Source organism: Callithrix jacchus, chromosome 2 (genome assembly GCF_049354715.1).
Source record: "Callithrix jacchus isolate 240 chromosome 2, calJac240_pri, whole genome shotgun sequence".
NCBI lineage: Eukaryota > Metazoa > Chordata > Mammalia > Primates > Cebidae > Callithrix > Callithrix jacchus.
In genome coordinates this window covers 89,342,407-89,369,701 of record NC_133503.1, presented here as the reverse complement: position 1 = coordinate 89,369,701, position 27,295 = coordinate 89,342,407, and the positions used below count along the sequence as shown (strand labels likewise).

The window sequence follows — 27,295 nt, the reverse complement described above, 5'->3', positions numbered from 1 at the left end:
GCCATGTGCAACAGTCACAGTGGGAGTTTCAATAAAGAGTGAATAGAATTGGATAAGACATGGGGCAGATAAAGATGTGGGAGATGGGAAGAGGATACTAAAGCCTGAAGGTTGTGAGAGCTGAATAGAGTGAGTAAGTGAGGCATTGCCTGTAATTTTGAAAACCTCAAGAAGGAGCAGAGCAGAGAGAGCTGCCACACACAGGCATGAGGGCCAACCTAGGACAGTGAGGTCCAGCTGTTTAGAGAGGACGGCAACAGGATGCGGACCTGGCTCTTGGGTAAGAACTCCAACTGCACAATCCTGACTTTCAGCAGTGTATAAGGAAAGGATTAGGATGAGTTGGGGAAAGCTCATGTGGGAGCAGTTTTTAAAGCTGTCTTTAAAGAGTGAAAGGAGTGAGGAAAGGATTTAGAATCTATGGGGTCAGTTAAGTTTCTCTTGGTGAGCTTATATACAGGTTTGGTTAGAATAGCAAAACTGGTATCCAAAAGTGAAAGCATCTGACCATACCTAGGAAGAAGAGGAGCTGCTGTTTGATTGAGGAATTCAGGATTGAGATTAACTGGATATGGTTGGTGGGGAGAGCATGAGTGTTTTGTTGGAGGATGATGCCTAGATAGGCGACAGATGGAGAAGAAATCTGGGACTTAGAAGAGGACACGTGATATTCCTTTAAAAATAGGTGCTGAAGAAGCAGGAGAGTGTCTTGCTGAGAAGCTTTATAAGAAGGGCTGCATAAGAGGAGGTCTTCCCCGTATGGAATAAGGTGAGAAGTCGAGGGACAGAAAGAGAGCAAGTTGTGAATGAGGGCCTTACTGAAGTAGTGTGGGCTCTCCCCGAAGCCCTGAGGCAGGACAATCCAGGTGAGTTGTGACTGGTGGGTGTTGGGGTCAGTCCATGTGAAGGCAAATAAAGGTTGGGAAGAGGGGTGTAAGGGAATGGTAAAAAAGGCGTATTTGAGATCGAGTACAGAATGAGCTGTGGAGGGAGGAACTGAGGACAGGAGAGTATATGGATTTGGCACTACAGGAAGGATGGGAAGGACAATTTGATTGATAAGGTGAAGGTCTTGGACTAGCCGGTAAGATTTGTCCAGTTTCTGGACAGGCAAAATAGGAAAGTTGTAAGGAGAGTTAGTAAAGGAGTCAGCTGAAGAATATTGGGTTTGAACTCCAGTAGACTTGCGAGTGGCTATAATATGAGTCAGACAGTCTGATTTCCAGTGAGGTTCCCCAAAGACAGGACACAGCTTAGAGGGAGCCTTGGGATGTGAGCATTCATTAGCCCAATGTCCAAGCTTCTGGCATTTGAAGCAGAATGGAGCCCCAAGTTGTGGGCACTGCCTGGCCCAGTGGCCAGTTTTCTGACATTTGAAGCAAGGCCCTGGTAGAGGATGGCTTGATAGAGCACCCGACTGTAGTTGCCTGCATACCTGAAAGCTGTCATTGAAACAGTGGCTGGAGTTTGTCTTACTGAGGAGGCAAGCAGTTGCAGCCCTGAAATAAGTTGTTTGGCTCCTTCCCCCCTATTTTTTAAAACACCTTGAAAATGAGTTTGATTATTCCTGTTGTAGAGTTTGAGGGCCTGAATCTAGTTTTTGAAGTTTTTTCCTAATGTCTGGGGCAGATTGGGTAATAAAATACATATTGAGAATAAGGTGACCCTCTGGCCTCTCTGGGTCTAGTGGTGTGAAGCGTCTATGAGTTTCTACCAGGCAGGCCATGAATTGGGCAGGATTTTCATGTTTGCCCTGGGTTGTTTCTTTAACTTTGTCATAATTAACAGCTTTGTAAGCTGCCTGCTTAAGTCCTTCATTTAAGCAAGAGACCATATAGTCATGCTTGGAGGCGAGCCCACCTGGTATTGTCAATGGGGTTCTCCCCTAGGTACTACCCTGACACCCTCTTGGAGAGATGGCTTATGGCATCTTTGGGTGTTAGCATAAGATTGAACCATATTATAAGCCCTGTTTTGTTCATCTGGAGAAAGAGTAGAGGTTAGAATGACATGTAAGTCATTCCAGGTTAAATTGTAGGACTGAGTTGGATATTGAAACTCTTGGATATATTTACTGGAATCTGACGAAAAAGATCCCAAGTGCTGACCAGTTTGGGACACAGGAAAAGGAACATGCACCCTGAGTATGCCCTCCACTTCAGTCACTTCTCAAAGGGGAAACTGTTGGGTTGGGAAACTGTTAGATTGAATTGTGTCCCAGAGCAGGTGTGGGATGGGGAAGGGATAGAGGAAGTGTGCAAGGGAGGGGATGGGGCAATGGGGAGATTACAGTTCAGTTCAGCCTGATGAGGAGTAGCCTGAGGGGGAAGGGAAAGATAAGAAGGGTCTACTGAGAGTGAGGAATCTGCACTGGCAGTAGGGACGGGGGCATGGGTAAGAGGGAAAGAAGGAGAATTTGAGAGGTGTCACATTGGGAGCGGAGTCTGGAAAGGGAGTGAAGTGTGAACAGTGCCTGGACATTCGGGACATCAGATCATTTGCCCATTTTATGATAAAACTTGTCTAGATCCTGCAGGATAGAAAAATCCAGGGTGCTGTTTTCCGGCCACTTAGAGCCATTGCCCAATGTATATCAAGGCCAAGCAGAATTACAGAAGAAAATAAGATACTTAGGTTCTAGGTCATGTGATAGCTAGAGTCGTTTGAGGTTTTTTAGAATGTAGGCTAAGGGAGAGGAGGGGAGGAATGGAGGGTGGGAGATTGCCCATAGTTTAAGAGTGGTGGAGACAAGGAAAGTGAATACATTACCAAGCAGTTTAGCAGGCGTCCCAGACTAAAACTTGGTCTGAACCTGGGATGAATTGATCAAAGGGACATCCCTCAAGTTGATCTGTCACCCTATGAGTGAGTGAATGACCAGAGCAAATGTCTCTGCAATGATCAGTCATTGAAGAAAAACTGTCTTCCCAGTTCCATGACCAACTTAGGATTTTTTCTAGTCATGAACCTCAAGGAAACTCCTGTCTTTCTTGTCTCCACTGAAAGGGAGAAGAAAATGAAACCGAAAGGACAAGGAAGCTGACAGGCAGTGAGAAGGGCTAAAGAAGAGAGTTGAGGCAAACTTCTTACATGATCTAAGAATGGTGAGTGGATGAACGGACTAGTCTGATGAACTCAGGTCGTACGTAGGTCTCTTCACGGAGGAAACACAAGGAGTAGAGGCAGGGGGTTTAGTCTCCTGTAGGAGGTCCCCCATCTCAGGTTTTGGCGCTGATTGTCATATGTGTCACTCATGTAAAGAGACCACCAGACAAGGCCATTTATTTCATGCTTGGATGCAAGTGGGCCAAGTCTGAGAAAGGAGTTAGGCAAAGGGGGTAGGAGAGGGGATTGGTTATACAGTTGGGGAAAATGGTCAGCTAATGGTGGTAATTTATCTTGGGGAGGGAGAGGGTGTCATGGGATGTGTGATCACAATGGGGGAAGGTCATTTATTACAAACAGGCATAAATATAAGTGTGGGGAGTGTCAGTTGCAGTCAGAGGGGAGGGTGCAGTAAATTACATAGTTACAGGGGTGGCGGTCTTGAGAAACCCAATGTCTGGGGGAAACTTTGCAAGGTTGAACAGGAACAATGGATGCAGGTTTACAGCTATTAGTTGAGACAGGAACAAGTTGTTTTACCTCTTTCTGTGGCCCCCTGGTTACTTCAGACTTCCTGGCTCCTGGGGACCATTCAGAGGTGTACGTGTGGCTCACCAAGGCTTAAATAGCCAGGCTTAGACTTGGAGGCCTAATAGGAATCACCCACAGGTACTGCAGAACAGCAAAGATTGCTGCCTGTGCCTTCCTCTGGTAGCTTCATCCCAGAAAGGTACCCGCCAGATGTCAGCCAGAGCTCTACTGTATGAAGTGTCTCCCAGTCAGGATAAATGGTTTGGGAACTGCCAGGCAAGGACATTTAAGTTTGCTAAAGCTGAACCCACAACTGCCCCTTTTCCCAGGTGTTCCATCCCAGGAAGATGGAGCCTTTATTTATAAATCCCTGATGGGCTTCTGCCTTATTTAGAGATGCCCTGCCCAGCAAGAAGGGAGTCGAGTCACAGCCTGCCTGCAGAGACCTTGGTGAGCCACCATGGGCTCTCCCCAGTTGCTGTATAAACTTTCCGGTGACTTTGTTTACACAGGCAAGATTAAAACCACCTACCCAAGCCTCAGCAATGGCAGACGCCCCTCCCCTCACCACGCTTGAACATCTCAGGTCCAGCTCAGACTGCTGTGCTGGCTGTGAGTATTTCAAGCCAGTGGATCCTTAGCTTGCTGGTCTTCGTGGGGCTGAGACCCACCAAGCCAGATCATTTGGCTCCCAGGCTTCAGCCTCCTTTTTTTCAGGGGAATGAGCAGTTCTGTCTCGCTGGCATTTCAGCCGCCACTGGCTGAAAGAAAAAAAAATCTGCTGTGGCTAAAATGGCTTCCCAGTTTTGTGCTGGAAACCCAGGGTGCTAGTGTTGTAGGCACCAGAGGGAATCTTCTGGTCTGTGGGTTGTAAAGATCATGAGGAAAGCACAGTATTTGAGCCAGAGTGTCTGGAAAAGTCCCTAATGGCTTCCTTTGGCTAGGAGAGAGTTCTCTGGCTCCTTGTGCTTCTGGGGTGAAGCACCAGGAGCACAGTTTCATTTGCCCTCCTTGGTCTGCACCCACTGTCTAACCAGTCCCAATGAGATGAACCTGGTACCTCAGTTTGATATGCAGAAATCACTCACCTTCTGGCTCATTCTGGCTGAGAACTGAAGACCAGAGCTGTTCCTATTCAGCCATATTTGGTGGAAGTCCCAAATGGAGGTTCCTGAAAGCAATCAGAGAGAGAAGACAGCCTTCAAAACACCAAAAATTAGGTTGAGTAGTTGCTTTCCCTCATGCTACTCCACAAGGCCTAAAGCAGTTCATCAAAATTATAGTTTAATTGTTCCTATCGGTACATGACACCAGCAGATTTTCTGAGGCTGTAATCCTAGGACCCTATGCTTTCATGGCTTTTATCCCTCAAAACCCCATCAATTTCAAGGTAAAGAGCAAAGAAAAAATCACTTTATGTTTCTAGCAAGTTGAGGACAAAAGTAGCCATTTTGAAATATGCCCACAATATATTTCACAACAGGAACCTGCTTTCCAAAGGAAGAAAATTTACCAGAGCCTTATTCAATCTGAGGGAAGGAGGAAGGACAGACACATCAAGCTCACTTAAGGGAAGGACAGCCACGTCAAGCTCACTTAAGTGGAAAAAAATTATAAAAAAGATGAAGCTGAGAAACATTTCTGAATGTCATAGCCTAGAAACTCAAGCTCACTGAAAACACCAAGAATCCTATTACAGAATACTTCCCTTCTTCCCCACTTAAATGCAACATCGTTGAATATCCATTACAACAGTGGGTTACATCATAAAGAGCTGAATGTTACAATCTCTTTAAGGAGGTATTGTTGGTTTAAAGACCTAGGGGAGAACAAAACAAAGACACTAGAGGAACCCAAAGCCTCCAACATCTACACCTACAACAAATATTAAAAACATCCAGCCTCCTAGCCAGATTAACATAACATCTCACATAAATATGCCTGTTTACCTCAGTTTCTCTCACCCAATAGATTATGTCTGGCTTTTATTAAAAACTTATAAGGCATGCTAAAGGCAAGAAAGAAAACAAACCCACAGTCTTAAGAGCCAAAACAAGCATCAGAAGCAAACTCATATATGACACCTATATTATAATTATCAGATAGAGAATTTAAAGCAACAATGAGTAATAAATTAAGGCATCTAACTGAAAAAAGTAGAGAACCTGCAAGAACAGATGGGTAAGGTAAAAAGAGAAAAAAATTCTTCAGAAAAAATAGAAATTAAACGTTAAAATCCAAAATCATATGGGTATATCAGTAAATTGTACATGGCCAAGGAAAAAATTATTCAGTTTGAAGAGATGTCAATAGAAACTTCCCAAACTAAAATGCAAAACGGAAAAGGAGAGGAGGAGGTGGGAAACAGGAAAGCAGAATATTTCAAGTAGTAGTTGCTGAGAATTTTGCAAATTTAATGAGATAATTAATTTTGCAAAACAAATATAAAGATCATGTTCTGGTTTTCCAAAATCAGGTTTTGACACATATTATATGTTCAGTAATTTTTTTTTTTAGATGGAATTTTGCTCTTGTTTCCCAGGCTGGAGTGCAATGGCACAATCTTGGCTCACCGCAACCTCCAACTCCTGGTTCAAGCAATTCTCCTGCCTCAGCCTCCCAACTAGCTGGGATTACAGGTGTGTGCCACCATGCCCAGCTAATTTTGTATTTTTAATAGAAGCAGGGTTTCCTCATGTTAGTCAGGCTGGTCTTGAACTTCCGACCTCAGGTGATCCACCCACCTTGGCCTCCCAAAGTGCTGGGATTACAGGTGTGAGCCATTGCACCTGACCGATGTTCAATAAATTTTATTATATGAATAGGTGAATGGAAATGGAAAAACAACTGAAATAGAGATATACAGAGGGTGAACAGAAGAAAAGCTTTATAAAAGATGAGTAGATGCCTACTCCACATATTTTAAAATTTTATTTTTATGCATTTAAATAACATTTGCCTTAAAAAATGAAAATAGAATCCTCACAGGACCCCGAGGAGGATAGATACCACCAAGGCATATCATATGCAAACTGCATATGAAGATCATATGAGTTTGAAAACAAAGAGAACATCTTGAAAGAAGCCAGAGTGTATAAAAAATCTTAACAATAAAGGAATAATTATTAGAATTACATGATACTTCACACTGTAAAGCATACAAGCAAGAAGAGAGTGGAATGTTTGTTTTGTTTGGGTGCTAATTTTTAAAATTTAAATCCAAGGTTCTCTAATATTTGAAGTATTAAATGAAGAATAAAGGAAAAACACCAACCTCAAATTTTGTATTCACCAAAATTATTCAAAAGTAAAAGAAAACTATTTGCTCAGATAAGCAATTATAAACTTATTTTTAGTAGATTTGTCTGTAACAAATGTTAAAAGATACTTTTCAGAGAGTAGAAAAATGGTGGCGAGAAACTCAGATCTATCTAAATAAAGGAAAAGTGTCAGAGAAAGACTAAATAAAGTAAAATAAATATTTTATTTGTATTAATTGACACAGCTAACAAGTGTGCACCCTACCACACTGCTGCTGCTGCTGCTGGACCATGCAAATGAGGATGTGTCCCACTATCATCACACACCGTGACAACTCAGAAACCCAGTGTGTCTTCTTTTCTCCAAATGACCACATTAACTATCCAACAAGAGTTCTGAGCCATCCTGAGATGGTTGAAATGACATAAATAGAAATCAGAATATAGATAGGAATGAAGATTATTTAGATGTAGTAATATGTCAAAATGCAATCCATGGATGGTAAGAATCATAATAAAATAGTGTGGGAGTTGACAAACAAAATAGCCAAAATATAAAAGAATGTAAACTACCAGAAAGAGCTAAAAAACACACTACAAGAATTTTATAATGCAATTATAAGTATTAATAGCAGAATAGACTAAGTAGAGAAAAGAATCACAGAGCTTGAAGACTGGCTTTCCAAAATAAGACAGACAAGAATAGAGCAAAAAGAATGCAAATGAATAGAAACTTCTGAGAAATATGGAATTATGTAAAGAGATTGAGTCTATGACATATTGGTGTTCCTGAAAGAGATTAAGAGAATGGAACCAACTTGGAAAACATTTCTCAGGATATTATCCATGAGAACTTTCTCAACGTATCTAGAGGGTCCAATATTCAAATTCAAGAAAGGCAGAGAACCCCAGTAAGTTACTTCACAAGAAGTATTTATTTCTATCTCCAAGACACATAATCATCAGATTCTCCAAGGCCAAAATGAAAGAAAAAATGTTAAAGGCAGCTAGAGAGAAAGGCCAAAGGGAAGCTCATCAGACCAACAGTGGATCTCAGCAGAAACCCTACAAGCCAGAAAAGATTGGGGGCCAATATTCAACATTCTTAGAGAAAATAAAAACCAAGAATTTCATATCCAGCCAAAGTAAGCATAACAGGCAAAGAAGATACATGATTCTTTTCAGACAAGCAAATCATAAGGAAATTTATTAAAAACAAACCTACCGGCCGGGCGCGGTGGCTCAAGCCTGTAATCCCAGCACTTTGGGAGGCCGAGGCGGGTGGATCACGAGGTCGAGAGATCGAGACCATCCTGGTCAACATGGTGAAACCCCATCTCTACTAAAAATACAAAAAATTAACTGGGCATGGTGGTGCATGCCTGTAATCCCTGCTACTCCGGAGGCTGAGGCAGGAGAATTGCCTGAACCCAGGAGGCAGAGGTTGCGGTGAGCCGAGATCCCGCCTTTGCACTCCAGCCTGGGTAACAAGAGCGAAACTCCATCTCAAAAACAAACAAACAAAAAAAAAAACAAAACAAACAAAAAAAACAAACCTACCTTATAAGAGCTTTTGATAGACGTGCTAAATATGAAAAGGAATGACCACTCACAGCCTCTATACACACTCCAATGACACTATAAATCAACCATCCAGACAAGTCTGCAAAATAACCAGCTAACATCAGGATGACAGGATCAAATCCACACATATCAATAATAATCTTGAATGTAAATGGGCTAAAATACCCCTATTAAAAGGCACAGAGGGCAAGATAGATAAAGAACAAGGACCTATTGATACGGTGTCTTCAAGAGACCTATCTTAAATCAGCAAAGGTCAAAAAAGACAAAGAAGGGGATTATATAATGATAATGAGTTCAATTCAACAAGAAAACCTAACTGTCCTAAATATATAAGCACCCAAAATAGTAGCACCCAGATTCATAAAGCAAGTTCTTAGAGACTTTCAAAGAGATCTAGACTTCCACACATTTATAGTGGGAGACAAAGATATTTAGAACATAAAATCAGTAGCAGATCGAATGGATATGATAGACATCTACAGAGTTCTCCATCCCTAAACAACAGGATAATTCTCATTGCCACATGGCACATAATCTAAAATAAATTACAAAATCAGGAATTAGACACTCCTCAGCAAAAGCAAAACCTGAAATAATACCAGTTTCCTGGACCAGAGCACAATCAAATTAGAAATCAAGACTAATAAATTCACTAAAAACCATACAATTACATGAAAATTGAATAACCTGATTCTGAACTACTTCTGGGTAAATAAGAAAATTAAGGCAGAAATCAATAAGTTCTTTGAAACTAATGAGAACAAAGATACAACATAGCAGAATTTCTGCGACACAGTTAAGGCAGTGTTAAGAGGGAAATTTATAGTACTAAATATCCACATCAAAAAGTTAAAAAGATCTCAATTTAACAACCAAACATTATGATTAAAATAACTAGAAAACCAACCCCAGAGACAGTGGAAGACAAGAAATAACCAAGATAAGACCTGAACTGAAGGAAACTGAGACATGTAAAACCATTCAGAATACCAACAAATCCAGGAGTTCTTTCTTTAAGTTAATCAAATAGATAGACCACTAGTTGAACTAGTATGTTTAGTAAATAAAGTATGTTTAGTGAATAAACATGAAAAGAGAGAAGATCCAAGTAACTCAGAGAATATTATATACTCCTCTATGTACATAAACTAGAAAATCTAGAAGAAATGGATAAATTGCTAGACACATATACCTTCCCAAGACTGAGCCAGGAAGAAGTTAAATGCCTGAACAGATCAATAACAAGCACCAACATTGAACCAGTAATAAATATCCTACCAACAAATAAAAGCCCAGGACCAGATGGATTTACAGTCAAATTCTACCAGATGTGCAGAGAAGGCTGCTACTATTCCTACTGAAACCAATCCAAAACATTGAGGAGAAGGAACTCTTCCTTAACTCATTCTTTTAGGCCAGAGTCATCCTGATACCAAAACCTAGCAGAGACACACATACAGAAAAGAAAACTTCAGGTCAATATCTTTGATAAATATCAATGCAAAAATCCTCAGTATAATACTGGCAAACTGAATCCAGAAACACATCAAAAACCATGATCAAGTAGGCATTATCCCTGGGATGCAAGGCTGGTTTAATTTCTGCATGGAGAAAATCGTGTGTTTTTTTGTCCTTAGATCTGTTTATGTAATGAATTACATTTATTGATCTCCATATAAATTAATATGCAAATCAGAAATGGCTTCCAATAAATTTCAACACTATTTCATGTTAAAAAACTGTCAATAGAGTAGGTATTGAAGGAACATACTTCAAAATAATAAGAGCAATTTATGACAAACCCACAGCCAATATCATACTAGATGGATAAAAGCAAGGAAGCATTCCCCTTGAAAACCAGCATAAGACAAGGTTGCCCTCTTTCATTTCAACATAGCATTGGAAGTTCTGGCCAGAGTAATCAGCAAGAGAATGAAATAAAGGATATACAAATAGGAGGAGAGGAAATCAAACTATCCCTGTTTGCAGATGACATAATCCTACATCTAGAAAATTGCATATCATGGCTCAAAAGCTCTGCTCCTTAAGCTGATAAAACAAATTCACCAGTTTCAGGATATGAAAGCAGCATTAAAACGTCTCTAACATTTCTACACACCAACAACAGTCAAGCAGAAGCTGAATCAGGAACAGAATCTCATTCACAATTGCCACAAAAATAAAAATACCTAGGAATACTGCTAACCAGAAAGGGGAAAGATCTCTACAAGGTAAATTACAAACTACTGCTCAAAAAAAATCAGAGATGACACAAACAAATGGAAAAACATTCCATGCTCATGTTAGGAAGAATCAATATGGCTAAAATGGCCATATTATCCTAAGCAATTTATACATTCAATGCTCTATTAAACTGCCAATGACATTCTTTACAAAAGTAAAAAACAAAAAAACCCAAAACGGTCTTAAAATTAATATGGAAGAAGAAAAGAGTTCAAAGAGTCAAGGTAATCCTAAGCAAAAAGAACAAAACTGGAGGCCTCACAAAACCGGCCTTCAAACTACACACTACAGGGCTACAGTAACAAAAATAGCATGATACTGGTACAGAAACAGACACATAGAACAATGAAATGAATAGAAGGCATGGAAATATGGCTGCACACCTATAACCATCTGATCTTTGACAAAACTGACAAAAACAAGCAATGTGGAAAGAACTCCCTATTTAATAAATGGTTCTGGGATAACTGGCTAGCCATAGGCAGAAGGTTGAAACTGGACACCTTCCTTATATTATATTAAAAAATTAATATGTATTAAAGAATTAAATGTAAAACCCAAAACCATAAAAAGCCCTGAAGACAACCTAGGCAATACCATTCTGGACACAGGAATTGGCAAAGACTGTATGCCAAAAAATGGCAAAAGCACTTGCCTCAAAAGCAAAAAAATGACAAATGGGATCTAATTAAAGGAAAGAGCTCCTGCAAAGGCAAAGAAACTATCAGCACCATAAATAGATAACCTATAGAATGGGAGAAAAGTTTTGCAAAGTAGACATCTGACAAAGATCTAATAGTCAACATCTATAAGGAACTTAAAATTTTTTCCAGAAAAAAAAACATTAAAAAGTAGGAAAGGACAAAAAGGGACACTTTTCAAAAGAAAACATACATGTGCCCAAAAAGCATATAAAAAAGCTCAATATCACTGATTATTAGAGAAATGAAAAACAAAACCACAGTGAGATATCACTTCATGCCAGTTACCATGGCTATTATTAAAAGGTTTAAAAATGACAGATGCTGACAAGGTTGTGGAGAAAAGGGAATGCTTACACACTGTTGGTGACAGTGTAAATTAGGTCAACCATTGTGGAAAACAGGGTGGTTTCCTCAAAGACCTACAGGCAGAACTACCATCTGACCCAGGAATTTCACTACTGGGTGTACTTAAAGGAATATACTTATATACTTACATACTTATAATAATATAAATCATTCCATTATAAAGACACATATACATGTGTATTTGTTGCAGCATTATTCAAAACAGCAAAGACACGGAATCAACCAAAATGCCCATCAATGATAGACTGGATAAAGAAAATGTGGTATGCATATGCCATGGAATAACATGCAGCCATAAAAAAAGGACAAGATTATGTTCTTTGCAGGAACATGGCTGGAGTAAAAGGCCATTACCTTTAGCAAACTAATGCACGAACAGAAAAAAAAAAAATCACATGTTCTCACTTATAAGTGGAAGCTAAATGATGAGGACACATGGACACATAGAGGACAATGTTAGGGCATACTGGAGTGTGGAGAGAGGGTAAAAGGAGGTAGAGAATCAGGAAACATAACTAATGGGTACTATGCTTAATACCCTAGGTAACAAAATAATCTGTACAACAAACCCCCATGACACACCTCTCCAATCAAAAGATGTAGAGTGTCTGAATGGATGAAATAAACAGGACCCATTGAAACACACTTCACCTACAAAGATAACATATACGGCAAATGAAAGAGTAGAAAAAGATATTCATTGCCAATGGAAACGAAAAAAAGATCAGAAGTAGCTATACTTATAAGAACAAATACAGAAGGTCATTATATAATGACAAAGGAGTCAATCCAGCAACAGAACATAATAGTTATAAATACATATGCTAACACTGGAGCACCCAGATGTATAAAGCAAACATTTTTAGAGCTAAAGGCAGAAATAGACCTCAAAACACTAACTAGAGAGTTCAACACCTTATTTGCAGCATTGGACAGATCTCCCAGACACTCAACAAAGAAATATCTGATATGATTTGGCTGTACCCACCCAAATCTCATCTTGAATTGGGTTCCCATAAGCTCTGCATGTGGGAGGGGGCTCATAGGAGGTAACTGAATCATGGGGGTCATTACCTTCATGCTTTTTGCATGATAGTGAATTAGTTCTTATAAGATCTTATGGTTTTATAAGGGGTTTTTCTCCCTTTTGCTTGGCACTTCTCCTTGTTGTCACCATGTAAAGAGGACATGTTTACTTCCCCTTCCACCAAATAATAATGTAAACATAACATACCAAAATGTATGGGATACAGTGAAAGCAGTACTAAGCAGGAAATTTATAGCCATAAGTGCCTACATCAAAAAAAGAAGAACTTTGAAAAATAACCTAGCAATGCATCATGAAGAACTAGAAAAGCAGAGCAAACTGAGCCTAAAATTAGTAGAAGGAAATAAATAATACAGATTATGTCGAAACAAGTGAATTTGAAATAAAACAATATAAAACAAAAAGTTATTTTTTCAAAAGATTAACAAAATTGACAAATCTCTAGCCAGACTAATGAAGAAAAAAAGAAGACCTAAATAAATAAAATTAGAGATATAAAGGAGACATTGTAACTAATAATGCAGAAATTCAAAGGATCATTAGTAGCTACTATGAGAAAGTATATACCAATAAATTGGACAATTTAGAGGAGAGGGATAAATTCTAAGAGACGTACAAAACATGCCAACATTGAACCATGAAGAAATCCAAAACATGAACACAATAATAACAAGTAACAAGATTGAATCCATAATAAAAAGTTTCCCAGTAAAGAAAAGCCCAAACCCAATAGATTAACTACTGAATTCTACCAAACATTTAGGGAAGAACTAATAGCAATCCTATCCAAACTATTCTAAAACATAGAGGAGAAACTGATACTTGCAAATTCATTCTACAAGGCCAGTATTATCCTGATGCCAAAACCAGACAAAGGGGTAGAAAGAAACAAAAAAATACAGGCCAATATCTCTGTTAAATATTGAGGAAAAAATCCTCAACAAAATAGCAGTATACCAAATTTGACAATACATTAAAAAAAATCATTTATCCTGAAGTATGTTTTCCAACTTTGTTCTATTCTCATTTCTGTCTGTCACAGGTTTTGACCTTTTACATAGTCCCATATTCCTCAGAGGTTTTGTTCATTCCTTTTCATTTTTTTCTCTATTCTTGGCTGCCTTATTTTAGAAAGATAATCTTCCAGCTCTGAGATTATTTCTTCTGCTTGGACTACTCTGCTATTGATACTTGTGATACAGTCATAAAATGAGATATTATTCTAAGAAAAAAAGAAATGAGCTAGCAAGGCACAAAAATGCATGAAAGAAACATAAATCCATTCTAAGTGAAAGGAGGAATAGGTGAATAAATAAAGCTTAGGAGATTTGACTTTCTAGGACAATGAAACTATTCTGTATGATACTATAATGATGAATACATACATTGTGCATTTGCCAAAAACCATGTGTATTAGTTCATTCTCATGCTGCTATGAAGAAATACCCAAGACTCGGTAATTTATAAAGAAAAGAGATTTCATTGACTCACAGCACTGCATTGCTGTGGAGGCCTCAGAAAACTTACAATCATGGCGGAAGAGGAAGCAAACACGTTCTTCTTCACATGGTGGCAGAAAGGAGAATTGAACCAAGAGGAACTGAAAGAAACATGTTGATTAAATGTAATTGGTATCTTGAATAGGATTTTAGAATATAAAAATATAGGTATTAGGTAAAAAAAATACTACACTGTGGACTTGAGTAAACAATAATATATCAATATTCATTGTTACAAGAAACATATTTTTTTATCATTTAGGTAACTACAAGGTATTTAATGGTACCCGTTAGTATAATGTCTAAGGCCAAAATATTTAATACAAAACTAAATTGATAAAATTAGACCAAGCAAGCATGAACACAATTGAGGATTCTGAATGTATATGACAAAAAGAAAATGAAAAAAAATGAAATTATACATTTAGGTCAATAATATAGCTTAGCTGTATTCTATTAAAAATTCAGCAGCTAAAAACTGACTTGAAAAAATTTAGAAACAATTCAGATAAACTATGTTATAGAATATTGTTGAGCTTTAATGAAGAAATTTTCAGATTCAATGAGGGCATCCACTGTGAATATATAAATTATATGGGAAAGTACAGTACTCAAAATAGTCTCTTTCATATATTAAACTAAGCATAAGAGATTATGAATAATACAATATTAACTATGTAAGGGATTTATAACATGGTTCATTAGCAAATTCAAGCATTAAAATTAAAGTGAGCCTTCAGTTCTAGGGAATAAATCTGATGAACTGGTATCTACACATTCTGAGTTTTACAGTTGATTCAAGTGTTACAAAAATTACTGCTGCTGAATGAAAAAAAAAGGTGTTATTAAAGTAACATATTTTGTAATAATTTAAATTTAATTACTTTCATAGTCAATTAAGTTTTTAACTCTCAAAAACCTTTACAGGTAGGAGGGAAATTATTTCCATTCTAGAAATAAGATAACTGGGGTTTCAAAAATAAGTCATGTAAGATTAAACCAAATTTGAACCCAAATCCCCAGCTCCCTAGCACATAGTATGTGCTCATTAAATATAAATGGAGAGCACAATTACTCTGTTAACACAAGTATTTTAAACCATTTACTTCAGTATAAAACACATTATTGCATGTTTACCATGTGACAGCCTCTGTGCCCTTTGCTGGGAATACAATGTGAGAAATATATGTTTCATATAATCTGCATTCCCCAAGTATCAACTTCTTGATTCAGATATTGGCTTTGGGATCCTTCTCATGTTTCAAGAATTCTATGGTGGTTTGTACTGCAGAGGCATTATTCTGGATATGTAGTATTAATAGTTGTCAGAAGATAGGCCAATAATAATAAAAAATATCCCTGAAACATAATCCAATTGAGAATCTGAAATCAACACCCAGTTGTTGGAAAACTAAAATATCTCCTGCCACTTAAGAGAACATGTTTATTGACTGAAAATAATAGACTTTCTTATAATTCATTTACAAAGTTGGTAGCTAACTTAAATAGTAGAAATATATCTCTGAAAAAATGCTCATTATCACTGGTCATTAGAGAGATGCAAATCAAAACTACATTGAGATACCATCTCACGCCAGTTAGAATGGCGATCATTAAAAAATCTGGAGACAACAGATGCTGGAGAGGATGTGGAGAAAAAGGAACACTTTTACACTGTTGGTGGGAGTGTAAATTAGTTCAACCATTGTGGAAGACAGTGTGGTGATTCCTCAAGGACCTAGAAATAGAAATTCCATTTGACCCAGCAATCCCATTACTGGGTATATATCCAAAGGACTATAAATCGTTCAACTGTAAGGACACATGGACACAAATGTTCACTGTTTACAATAGCAAAGACCTGGAACCAACCCAAATGCCCATTGATGATAGACTGGACAGGAAAAATGTGGCACATATACACCATGGAATATTATGCAGCAATAAAAAATGATGAGTTCATGTCCTTTGTAGGGACATGGATGAATCTGGAGAACATCATTCTCAGCAAACTGACACAAGAGCAGAAAATGAAATACCACATATTCTCACTCATAGGCGGGTGATGAACAATGAGAACACATGGACACGGAGGGAGCACTACACACTGGGGCCTATTGGGGGGAATAGGGGAGGGACAGTGGGGGGAGCGGAGCTGGGGAGGGATAGCATGGGGAGAAATGCCAAATGTGGGTGAATGGGAGGAAGGCAGCAAAACACACTGCCATGTGTGTACCTATGCAACCATCTTTCATTTTCTGCACATGTACCCCAAAACCTAAAATGCAATTAAAAAAAAGAAATATATCTTTGAGAAATGTCTGTACATATCTTTTACACACTTTTTAAAGGTGTTATTTGTTTTTATCTTGGTGAGTTAAGTTGGTTGTAGATGTAGTATGTTAGTTCTCTCTCAGATGCATGGTTTGTGAATATTTTGTCTCATTCTGTATGTGGTCTGTTTACTCTGTTGATAATTTCTTTTGCTATGCAGAACATTTTTAGTTGAATTAAGTCCCATTTGTCTATTTTTGTTTTATAGCATTTGCTTTTGAAGTCTTAATCATGAATTATTTGCTTAGGTCAATGTCTAGAAGAGTTTTTCCTAGTTTTTTTTCTAGGATTTCGTATCTTTTAGGTCTTACAGTTAAATATTTAATCCATTTTGAGTTAATTCTTGTATACAGTGACAAAAATACAAAAAAAATTCTCAGTATCACTAGTCATCAGAGAAACACACAATGAAATATCATCTTATACGATTAAGAATGAGGATTATTAAATAGTCAAAAAATAACAGATGTTAGTGAGGGTGGAGAAAGCGTTCCCTTTTCTCTGCATCCTCACCAACATGTTATTTTGAGAATGTAAATTATTACAGTCTCTATGGTAAACAGTATTGAGATTTCAAATAACTAAAAATACAACTACTATTTGAGCCAGCATTCCCACTGCTGGTCATCTATCAAAGGAAAATAAATCATTATATAAAAAAGTTACTTGCCCTTGTATGTTTATCACAGCACTATTCATAATAGCAAAGTCATGAAATCAACCCAAGTGTCCATCAACAGATGATGGGACAAAGAAAATGTAGTATATATGCAGCTGTAAAAAGGAATGGAATTATGTCTTTTGTAGCAATATGGATGGAGCTGGAGGCCATTGTTCACAATGAAATAAACATAAACTCAAATAACGCATATTCTCCTTATAAGTGGGAACTAAACATTGAGTAATCATGGACATATAGATGGATATAATAGACACTGGGGACTTCAAAAAGGGGGAGGGAGGTGCGAGTTGAAAAATGACCTATTGGGTGCACTTTTTACCGTTTGGGTGATGGGCACAGTAGAAGCCTGAATCACACCATTATGCAGCATATTTATATAACAAACCTGCACATGAAACTACAAAAAAAGGAAATAATTATACACATACACAAATACACACTTCGCTTATAGAATTTTTATGACTAAATATATACTTTAATATGAAGATATAGTGAAAAAGGTTTAACGCTATTAAATTCCACTCAACCCTTCTTGTCTTTATATGATATCATAAGTTCTTTATATAGACCCACACACAAATTTGCTAGAAGGAGGAGGAGGAGGAAAAGAAGGTGGGGGAAAAGGCAGAAGAAGAGAAGGAGGAGGAGGGGAAATGAAATTATAATCTTTGTGTAGCCAATAGATTTTTGTCAGAAGTCTATTTTGACCTAAAACATGCAGTCTTTCGATTATCTAGCAAAATAACAATCTGGTGCAATTTTTTATCATTCTTATTATAGAACTGCATTTATTTGATAGGCTAAATCCTCATTCTGGGCATGCTTAATATGTAAATGTGTTTTTGAACAGAATTTTTATCTTCACTTTATTACTCTACACTTTGAAGCAGAAAATTTTTAAGAGACCCTACACTGCTACACACATCTCTGCTTGGGCCCCTAAAAGATTAGTTGGTATTCTTTTGTTCTACACATTAATGACTAAAATGACATTAGCAAAAACCTAGCAGATTTGAAAGGCTTTTCTTATCCATGTTGGCTAGTATGTCCTAAAGGACTTAGCCCATTGTACCAAATTCTTCGCTGCTAGCCAAAAGATGTCTACATGTGTATGAAAGTAATTTTCTACTTTCTATTCCCATCTGTTCTCAAATTGTCTTTTCACGTAGATCTGACAGATGCCTTCTCATTTCTCTGTGCATTTTCTTCCTAAAACTAAGTTGGATCTTTTCTGCCCCCACCGCACACCTGCCTTAGCTGCAACTGCTTCCTGGACACTTGTAGCATTTTCATTATGGATAATTGAGATATCCTTCCAAAATACCTTACCATTATTAATTTAGTTGCATCAACATTCCTATTTTAAAAACCAGAGATATGTTGGTTTTAAACATGGCACATATGGTAAACTTAATTGTTTTACCTTTTAATAATACATTCCAAATTTTCAGTACCATAATTTTTTTTATCACTTTCACTTTGGCTAAAATCAGATGAAATTTAAGTATATTGGCATGTTGGGATAATTCATGAAATATTTAATTATCTGCATACAGGACCAGTTATGCAATTCACAAGGTGTAGCACAAAATGAAAATGCAAAGCTCCTTGTTCAAATTTTATTAAATAATGCTCTGGTGGTATTAAAGCATTAAACAAAGCATGAGGCTCCTGTAAGCACAGAGAACCACGTGACTTCACTTGTTGCATACTCATGAAGCCAGGTCCTGTCTACATATAGCATTTTTTTTCTGATCAAAGTTCATATATTAGATATAATGGTAATTAAACTTTTAAAACTTGATATTTATGATGAAAATTCTGGTATAACTTCAGTAATGTCTAATATTTTTTTATAAACCGTTTGATCAATTATTTAATATTATTGAGTTGTTAAATTTTTTTCTGCCAATACAGTATTCTTCAATTTATTGTACTGTTCTTGAATTCCTTATTTTGAATTCCTAAAGGTTAAGACAAAGGGTTTTGAAGACAGACAGAGTCAGTGTGAATCTCAGCTCCAACACATACTATTTCATGACCATAGCAGGGTCCTTACCTTACTAGGCCTTCATTTACTAATAGACAAAATGAGGTTAAGAATGACATTAACATCTCCTAATGTTTTCTATTGTTTTGTTTTTAAAGGGGATTAAACAAGTTAAATTTGTAATGACGCTGGGATAGTGTCTAAACATATAAGGAGCATATGAATGTTAAATATTAGCTGTTTATAGGTTCTAAGCCCTAATTCTGGTATCATCCTTGATTGATATTTATTATCAGCACATCTTTGCCTTTGTTTCCTCTTGTCTGTCTCTCTTCATTTATTCTATCATAGCATTTGATACAGATACTATATTTCCTTCCTGTGTATTATACATTCTCATAAATCATGAGTTCCCAACTCTCAAAATCCTTCTCAAATTGTTCTACTAGTAACCTTTCTGTGGCCACTGTGATATCCTGAAGATGGTGATAATGAATTCAGCTTTCATAACCACTTGAATCTTATAAACTGCTGCCTTTATAGCTTTTTGGCACATTCCTCTTTCTACATCTCATGAACCTTATTTATATAATTTAGTCCATGCCTATCAGGCTATGCATAAACACAAGAGACATCATCTGTATTTTGAATAACTGCATTTGAAAATGCAAAAGTTTCTCTTTTATGCAGTAAGTTTTGTTCTTTCACTGCTTCATATCAAAATAACTAAATTGCAGAACTCTAGCTTAGACTAATTGCTACAGGTCTGAGAAATCCTAAAATCTATCCATCTTCAATGGGAATTGAAATAAACATTCACTATTTACCTAAATCAAACTAGATGTCTAAGCCTTTATGCTACCCTGTGTCACAGGGTTCTTTATCCTTATTTTATTGAGCACATCCATAATCCTATTCAAATCCCTTTCCTCTCCTTTCCTTTAAGTTTTTTCAATATGTCCACTAGAACACCCAATTTGTGATAAGAAGACTCCCTGTGTTCTCACTTTCTTCTTGGACTATGTCCTCCACTTTCTTACCTTAGGATTACCTGAATGTGCCTTGAGGATCTAGTTTTTAATGATGCCCCTGGAGTGGAAGCTGTGTCTCTCCAGATATCATATATGTGAGAAAAACAGCCTGAAGAATGGGTTATTGTCTTCATTAGGGTCTCAGCCAATATTACCTGTTGAACAATAAGCTTTCATGTTAGTAGATATGCAACCTATGAATCCTTGAATCTTTGAATCCCTTAAATTCAATGTTGATATTGAAATATAATGTTCTATTCCAGTCATTATGTTGATTGTTACCTACGGCCAGCATCTAAGGAAGCCATCTCAGAAAGATTCTCTATAACCAAGAAATTCATACAGAGTGCTCACCACTGAAAGCACACAGAGTTGAAGCCAGGTAACAATAAACTATAAATATTAATGTCACATTCTCAAAGACATGTTGTGTTTAAGCATTTGTCTTGTGGAATCTTACCACACTGTTCTGGAATATGTGCAAATTTTACTACTTTTGAAATTTGCATAGAGCTTTATTTTATTAATAATCATACAAAAATACATATATGCATTCCCTCTTTTTGCTATTTTCTGTATTCCTTTCCTCCTCATTTAAAATCATCACCTTATCTGGAATTTACTTTGTTATGTGGTTAGAGCTAATATTTTTGGTTTTCTAATGACTAACCTAGCTGTTTCAGTATCATTACTGCAATTATTTTTGTATGGTTTGGGCCTTATATATAATTCAAGTGGTTTTCCCATTCTAGGTTTATGATACTGCATTTGTTATAAACTAATTTCATATTTATGTGGAACAATTTTTAGGCCTTCTACTTTACTAAGTGTCTTTAGCTCTCTAAGCACCACTCTATTTCAATAATTGCTGAAAATGAGGATTGTCTTAGTTCTTTGGAATGCTATAAAGGAATACCCAAGGCTAAGTAATTTATAAAGATAAGAGGTTTATTTGCCTTATTGTTCTGCAGGCTGTACAAGAAGCATGACACCAACCAGCATCTGCTTCCACCCATGAGAGAAGATAAACAGAAGCCAGCTCTTCAGGAATAAAATGGAAAGAAAGAGGCAAGACAGAAGAAAGAAAGAGATACCAAGCATTTTCAACAACTAGTTCTTGAGGGAACCTAAAAGTGAGACTTATGCCCTCCTGTTAGTGTAGCACCAAGCTACCAATGAAGAATTCACCCCTACATCCCAAACACCTCCCACCAAGCCCCACCTTCAAAACTAGGAATCCAATTTCAATGTAAGATTTACTGGGTCCAAACAAACTCTATCCAAACTCTAGCAATGATGATGATAATCATGATTATGATCATGATTTCAGCATACAAGGAGCCAAGACTGCTCGTTAGTCTCCTTTCCTAAATAGTCCAAGCTATTTCTGTTAATTATTTTATGATTCTGTCATGTCTCAGAATTTCCTGATGATATTTTGGTCATAATTGCAGTAATTATTATTGATTATAGACAATTAGCAACATTACAGTGGTCATTTTTTCTATCAAAGAACACAGACCACTGTATCCATGTATTTAGATATTCTTCTTAATCTACAGTAAAACTTTTTTAATTTAAAGTAATTCTGATCTTTATTATATACTGTGATGGTAAATATTGAATGTCAACTTAATTGGATTAAAGGATACAAAGTATGGTTCCTGGGTGTGTCTGTGAGGGTGTTACCAAAGGAGACTAACACTTAAGTCAATGGATTGGGAGAGGCAGACCCACCCTCAATCTGGGTGGGCACCATCTAATCAGCTGCCCACCCAGATTGAGCTAGAATAAAGCAGGCAGAAGAAGTTCGAAAGGGCAGACTTTCTGAGACTTCTGACCTTCCCCTTTTTCCTGTGCTGGATACTTGATGCCCAGCTTCTGGACTCTTAGACTTACATCAGTGGTTTGCCAGGGGCTCTCAGGCCTTTGGCCACAGACTGAAGGCTGTACTGTCATTTTCCCTACTTTCGAGGTTGTGTTGCGGGACTTGGGCTGGTCTACCACAAGCTTCCTTGCTCCTCAACTTGCAGACAACCTGTCGTGGGACTTTTCCTTATGATCGTGTAAGTAAATCTCCTTAATAAGCTCCCTTTCGTATACACATATATCCTGTTAAGTCTATCCCTATTGAGGACCCTGACTAATACAGATTTTGGTACCAGGAGTGGTTCTAGAGGAACAGAATTTTAAGGATGTATTTCTTTAGTTGGTTTTGGGATTTTGGGAGTTGGCTGCTTAATATGATTAGATACCAAAATGTTAAGGATTCTACTTCTAATAGTATAAAGCACTGATAGTCTTTGGTGTGAACTGTTTAGAAAGTTAGGAAAAATGAAAGCATTTGATACTCCTGATTTACTACTCCTGAGAGGCAAGGAGTTTAGTGACTCTGTACATAATACCTTTGACTATATGTGGAGAATCAAGGTATATAATGAAGTTGGTTGGTTGCTCCTGAGTCCACTGGACAAAATGATGAACTAAGAAGGTGAGCTCAGGCATTCTAACTCCCAGTTCCATAAGCACATCCTGAACCTCAAGTCTTCTTTTTTTTATATATTTGGAAATGGAGTCTCACTCTGCTGCCTAGGCTGGAGTTCAGTGGCACAATCTTGGATCACTGCAACCTCCACCTCCCAGGTTTAAGCAATTATTCTGCCTCAGCCTCCCAAGTAACTGGTATTACAGATGTGCACCACCACACCCTGTTAATTTTTTGTATTTTAGTAGAGACGGGGTTTCATCATGTTGGTCAGGCTGGTCTTGAACTCCTGACCTTAGGTGATCTGCCCACCTTGGCCTCCCAAAGTGCTGGGATTTGCAGGCATGAGCCACCATTCCCAGCTGAGCCTCAAGTCTTCTAAAATTGCCCTAAGTGAGTCTTTTTTTCTGTAAAGAACTGAAATTGCAGAAAATCAGACACTAGCTCTTATTATGCAAGTGGCTGACCTGGGTGCACACTCAGTCTCACCAGGTGTTTACTGTTAAAGTGAGGGCACTGAAATGGGGACATATGGGAGAGCCCTGATGATGCTGGGGACACTGAGCTTTTAAACTCTGATGTGCCTTTTTTAGCCAGAGGAAACAGCCTCCCCACATCCAGTGGTGGCAACATCCCCTTGCAGATCCAGGCTGCCATCAGCCTTTCTACATTTTTCTGAGGAGATGAATCACACACTGCCTGAGGCAAGAGTGATTGCCTTCCCTGAGATAGTTGCAAGGCAAGACAACACTGATGCTCCTCATGACCCACCCTAACACTCCTGTCTGCTTCTAGAACTATAACTAAACTAAACTTCTGACAGCCTTCTGGAGGTGAGTTTCATCGTGTGCCCCATGAGGAGTTACACTAAACCCCAAATTAAATGCTTGAGTTTTCTGATTTATATAAGCAGAATTCTGAAGAACAGGCATGGAAGTGGATATCAAAGGTGTGGGGTAATGGTTGAAGGAATGTAAAATTGTTGGGCTCACTAAGCAAGGATTTTGCATTAACTGTTGCAGCTCAGGGAGTTAAAAAAGGACGAAAGAAAGGATTCTAATAGTTTATTTAACTGGTTAACTGAAATATGGATCAAAAGATGGCCCACTGTGAGTGAGCTAGAAATGCCTGATCTTCCTTGGTTTAATGTAAGGAAGGGATCCAAAGGCTTAGGAGGGTTGGGATGCTAAAGTGGATTAGTCACTTTAGATCCCCTTATCCCAGCTGGGAGGGTCCAGAAGACATATCCTTCACCAGTACCTTATGAAATATATTTGTGAGAGGAGCACCTGCATCACTGAAGAGCTCTGTGATTGCTCTTCTCTGTATGCCAGATCTTACAGGGGAAATCACAGTCACTCAATTAGAAAATATAAATGCAATAAGAATAACTGGATTCTGAGGTGGCACTCAACCGTCAAGGGTAAGGTGGGCATAGCTACCCTAATGCAGAGCAGAGACAAAGCACCAGTTAGACATCTGACTCATGTCGAGCTCTGGCATTGGCTGATTAATCAAGGTGTTCCTAGAATTGAAATTGGTAGGTAGTCTACTGTATTCTTACTTAATTTGTATAAGCAGAAAACTTCCAGGTTGAGTAGACAAAAGACTAATTTGAAACTAATTTGAATTATAAAAATAGAGAATCACAGCCCCTCAATCTATTTCCAGACTTGAGCCAGTTTAAGGACACAGAACCCTTTGAATAAATAGGAGGCCTTTTCTGCATCTATTGAGATAATCATGTGGTTTTTGTCTTTGGTTCTGTTTATGTGATGATTACATTTATAGACTTGTGTATGTTGAACCAGCCTTGCATCCTGGGATGAAGCCTACTTGATCATGATTAATAAGCTTTTTGATTTGCTGTTGCACTCTGTTTGTCAGTATTTTATTGAAGATTTTTGGGTCAATGTTCATCATGGATATTGGCCTGACGTTTTCTTTTTTAGTTGCATCTCTGCCCAGTTTTGGTATTAGGATGATGTTGGTCTCATAAAATAAGTTGGGGAGGATTTGCTCTTTTTGTATTGTTTGGAATAGTTTCAGAATGAATGGTACCAGCTCCTCTTTGGCTGTCTGGTAGAATTTGGCTGTAAACCTGTCTGGACCTAGGGTTTTTTTAGTTGGTAGGCTATTAATTACTGGCTCAACTTCAGACCTTGTTATTGGTGTATTCAGGGATTCAATTTCTTCCTGGTTTAGTCTTGGGAGAATGCAAGTGTCCAGGAATTTATCCATTTCCACCAGATTTACTGGTTTGTGTGAATAGAGTTGTATGTAGTAATCTCCGATGTTAGTTTGTATTTCTGTGGAATCGGTGGCGATATCCTCTTTATCATTTTTTATTGTATCTATTTGATTCTCTCTTTTCTTTTTTATTAGTCTGGTGAGAAGTCTATCTATTTTGTTGATCTTTTCAAAATTCAGCTCCTGTTTACCCTCAATAAACTAGGTATTGATGGTACATATCACAAAATAATAAACACTATTCATGACAAACCCACAGCCAATATCATACTGAATGAGCAAAAACTGGAAGCATTCCCTTTGAAATCTGGCACAAGAGAAGGATACCCTCTCTCACCCCTCCTATTCAATATAGTATTGGAAGTCCTAGCCAGGGCAATCAGGCAAGAGAAATAAATAAAGTGTACTCAAATAGGAAGAGAGGAAGTAAAATTGTCTCTATTTGCAGATGACATAATTGTATATTTAGAAGACCCCATTGTCTCAGCCCCAAATCTCCAGAAACTGATAAGCAACTTCCACAAAGTCTCAGGATACAAAATCAATGTGCAAAAATCACAAGCATTTGTATACACCAATAACAGACAGAGAGCGAAATCAAAAGTGAACTCCCATTCACGACTGCTAAAAGAAAACAAAATACCTAGGAATACAATGAACAAAGTAAAGTACCTCTTCAAGGAGAACTACAAAACACTGCTCAATGAAATAAGAGAGGACACAAACAGATGGAAAAACATTCCATGTTCATGCTTAGGAAGACTCAACATTGTGAAAATGGCCATACTGCCCAAAGTATTTTATAGATTCAGCACTATCCCCATCAAGCTACCAATGACCTTCTTCACAGAACTGGAAAAAACCACTTCAAACTTCATATGGAACCAACAGAGAGCCCACATAGCCAAATCAATCCTCAGCAAAAAGAACAAAGCCAGAGGCATCATGCTGCCTTACTTCAAACTATACTACAAGGCCACAGTAATCAAAACAGCATGGCACTGGTACCAAAACAGAGACATAGACCAATGGAACAGAACAGAGGCCTCAGATGCAACACCAGACATATACAATCATCTGTTCTTTGACAAACCTGACAAAAACAATCAATGGGGAAAGGATACTCTGTTTAATAAATGGTGTTGGGAAAACTGGCTAGCCATGTGCAGAAAGCACAAACTGGACCACTTCCTGACACCTTATGCTAAAATTAACTCCAGATGGATTAAGGATCTAAACATAAGACCTAACACCATAAAAACCCTGGAAGAAAACCTAGGCAGAATCATTCAAGACACAGGCATAGGCAAGGACTCCATGGCTAAAACACCAAAAGCAATGGCAACAAAAGCCAAAATAGACAAATGGGATCTAACTAAACTCTAGAGCTTCTCTACAGCAAAAGAAACAATCAGTAGAGTGAACCAGCAACCAACAGAATGGGAAAAAAATTTTTGCAATCTACCCATCTGACAAAGGGCTAATATCCAGAATCAACAAAGAACTAAAATAGATTTACAAGAAACAAACAAACAAACAAAATATTGGGTGAAGAATATGAACAGATACTTTACAAAATAAGACATTGATGAGGCCAAGAAACATAGGGAAAAAATGCTCATTATCACTGGTCATTAGAGAAATAAAAATCAAACCCACATTGAGATACCATTTCATGCCAGTTAGAATGGTGATCATTAAAAGGTCTGGAGACAACAGATGTTGGAGAGAATGTGGAGAAATAGGAACACTTTTACACTGTTGGTGGGAGTGTAAATTAGTTCAACCATTGTGGAAGACAGTGTGGCAATTCCTCAAGGACCTAGAAATAGACATTCCATTTGACCCAGCAATCCCATGACTGGGTATATATCCAAGGGACTATAAATTGTTCTACTATAAGGATAAATGCACACGAATGTTCATGGTGGCACTGTTTACAATAGCAAAGACCTGGAAACAACACAAATTTCCATCATCGATAGACTAGATAAAGAAAATGTGGCATAGATACACCATGGAATACTACACAGCCATAAAAAACAATGAGTTCATGTCCTTCATAGGGACATGTAAGAATCTGGAAATGAGCATTCTCAGCAAACTGACACAAGAACAGAAAACCAAACACCATGTGTTATAACTCATAGGCAGGCATTGAACAATTAGAACATGTGAA

General features: G+C 37.7%; 1 long non-coding RNA gene across 1 annotated transcript; it reads left to right on the top strand.

Moving 5' to 3' along the window:
* Positions 1-706: 706 nt before the first annotated feature.
* Positions 707-27,295, top strand: LOC108589522 (uncharacterized). The gene is made up of 4 exons (XR_004735823.3): positions 707-866; positions 3,007-3,104; positions 20,645-20,763; positions 21,353-27,295. It is a non-coding gene; the product is annotated as an uncharacterized LOC108589522 (long non-coding RNA).